At 79.0% G+C, this 2,500-nt stretch overlaps 1 non-coding gene across 1 annotated transcript; it reads left to right on the top strand.

Annotated features, from left to right (window-relative positions):
• Window positions 1-1,587: 1,587 nt before the first annotated feature.
• LOC135326900 (5.8S ribosomal RNA) lies at window positions 1,588-1,740 on the top strand. Its single transcript, XR_010387108.1, has one exon. It is a non-coding gene; the product is annotated as a 5.8S ribosomal RNA (ribosomal RNA).
• The last annotated feature ends 760 nt before the right edge of the window (window positions 1,741-2,500 follow it).

The following is a 2,500-nucleotide window of genomic DNA, read 5'->3' as shown; positions in this document are numbered from 1 at the left end:
GCGGGCGGCGGCGGGGGAGGCACCCCCGCGGGGATTTCAGGTCGTTTCCCTCACCCCAGGGCCAGGTACCTAGCGCCCGCGCTTCTCCTGCCCCCCCCTCGGTGACCCACCCGTGTGGTCCCGTGTGCCAGCGTGCTCCTCCCGGGTGCCGCACCGTGCGCGCCGCACCGGCCGTGCCTTCCCCCCCCCCGCCTCGGCTTCCCCCCACCCCGGTCCTTCCTCCCCCGCGGTGGGGGTGGGGGGGGCGGGGAGGGAGGGAGCGAGCGAGAGAGGGGAGAGGGCCTCCGGCCACCGCGGCCGCCGGCAGCCGCCCCGGGCAGGGATGGCCATGGGCCCCGGGCTCCGGGCCCGAGGGTTCTCGGTTGGAGAGCCGGGCGGAGGTTTAAAGACTCGGGCGGCCCGATGCGACTCGCGGAGGCGGCCGGGCGTGCTGCCGGAGGGCCGGGGGGTCGGCGCGCGCGGGCGCCGCGCCCCCCCATGCCAGCCGGCGCGCCCCGTGCTCGCCCCGCGGGCAGCCGGGACGGAGAGGGGTTACCCTGCCCCCTCTCTCCGCGGTCTGGTCTCGGCGGAGAGACGCCGCGCGGTCGGCCTAGTTGCCGGCCTGCCTCGAGCGTTGCGAGCCGGGCGCGAGCGCGTGCTCGCCGCCGGGAGGGCGAGCCCCCACCGCGGGTGGTGCGGGCGCCGAGCCTCCGCGCGTCTCCTCCTTCTCCCTGGCCGGTGCTTCTGGGTCTTCCGCCGTGGCCGCCGTCGGCGGCGCCCTACCCTACGCGCCCGCCCCGGCACTCTGCCGTCCGGGGCGCCCGCCTCGCTCTGCCCCGCCCGGCTCCGCCAGGCAGCGGGGGGGCGGTGGTGGGGCGGCGGCGGGGGCGGCCCGCCCCGCTCTCCGCGTGGAGACGGGGAGAGCGGGCGCCGTCCCCGTCCGTGCCGCCTTGCCCGCCTGCCCGCCGCCGGGCGTCTGTCCGCGGAGGGGACGGGCGAGCGCGTGGCGTCACCCGCGAGGCGGTGTGTGCGGGCGCGCGGGGGTGTGGGCGCCGCGGCGGCGGCGGCGGCGGCGGTCGAGCCGGAGGGCCGGCGAGGCGAGCGGGGAGCTGGGAAGCGCGGGGCCGGCGGGCCGCAGGCGCGCGGGCGGCGGGGCGACGCCGCTCCCGGTGGCGGCCGGGCTCTGACGCCTGGGGCGGGGGGGGGGTGGTCTGCGGGGACGGACCCCCCCCAACATCCCGAGGCAGGCGGTGTGGCCGGCCCGCCGCTCCCTGCCGGGCCAGACCGAGCCGGGCGCCTGGGCCGGACTCGAAGCGAGACAGGGTTTGTCCCCAGGTCGGGAGCGAGGGCTCCCCGCCCTTCTCGTTCGGGTTTGCCCTTCGTTTCCCCCCCCCCTTTCTCTGTGCTTGTACGGTCAGTGAGGCAAGCCCCTCTCTTTCTCTCGCTCTCTCTCTCCTTCCGTCTCTGCCGTCCCTTGCTCAGCAGCCGGCGTCGGCGTGAGGAAGGGCGGTGGGGCGGAGGAGGAGGGGGCGGAGGAGGGGGGGCCCCCCAGGGGCTGCGAAAGCTGCCCGGTCCCCCCGCGCGCGCGGCGGGGACCGAAACCGAGACAACTCTTAGCGGTGGATCACTCGGCTCGTGCGTCGATGAAGAACGCAGCTAGCTGCGAGAATTAATGTGAATTGCAGGACACATTGATCATCGACACTTCGAACGCACTTGCGGCCCCGGGTTCCTCCCGGGGCTACGCCTGTCTGAGCGTCGCTTGACGGTCAATCGTCACCCGCGCCGTGGCGTGGGCGCAGCGGCGTGCCGCCCCTCGGTGGGTGTGGGGGGGGGCGCGGTTCGGGTGCGCCCGGCCGTGCCCGCCCTCCCCTCCGAGCCCGGCGGCTGCCGCCGCGCCGCGTGGCGCGCGCGGTGTGGCGCGGCTGGGGCGCCTCGCAGGCCCGTTGCCCCGGGGAGAGGGGGGGTGCTCTCCTTCCCCTCCCCGCGCGGCCGGGCCTTCGTCCCCCTAAGTGCAGACTCGGGAAACCCCCGCTCCCGGAGCGCCCGCGTCGCGGACTTCGTCCCGCCGGGCCCCCAGATCGGGTCGGTCGCGGTGGCCCGGCGCCCGGCGCCGCCCGCCCGCCCGCCACCACCGCCAGTGCCGCCGCACGGGCCTCTCCTCCACCACTCTCCCGGTGGTGCGCCGGTCCCCCGTTCCCCTCCGGCAGAGGGGACGGCCGGCCGCCCTTTGCCTCGCCCTGGCCCTGACCGCCGCCGTTTCGGCGCCCGCCGGGCCCCCCCCCCAACCCCGCGCTTCCCCGCGTCCGCAGCGCGTCGTCGAGCCACTTCCACCCGCCGGCTGGCGTCAGCCGCGCGGCGTTGCGTTGAGGCCCGGCGGCGGCGGCGGCGGCGCGCGGGGGGCCGCGGCCGGGGGGGGGGGCCGCGCAGCGCGGGCGCCGTGGGGCGGCGGCGGGGCGGGGGGCGAGGGAGGGCGCGCCGCGCCGTCCCCACGCCGGGGCGGAGAGCGGAGGTCAGCGGC

Source organism: Dromaius novaehollandiae, unplaced genomic scaffold (genome assembly GCF_036370855.1).
Source record: "Dromaius novaehollandiae isolate bDroNov1 unplaced genomic scaffold, bDroNov1.hap1 HAP1_SCAFFOLD_76, whole genome shotgun sequence".
NCBI classification, from domain to species: Eukaryota; Metazoa; Chordata; class Aves; order Casuariiformes; family Dromaiidae; genus Dromaius; species Dromaius novaehollandiae.
Note: the sequence above shows the minus strand (reverse complement) of the source record. Positions and strands in the feature narration are given on the sequence as shown.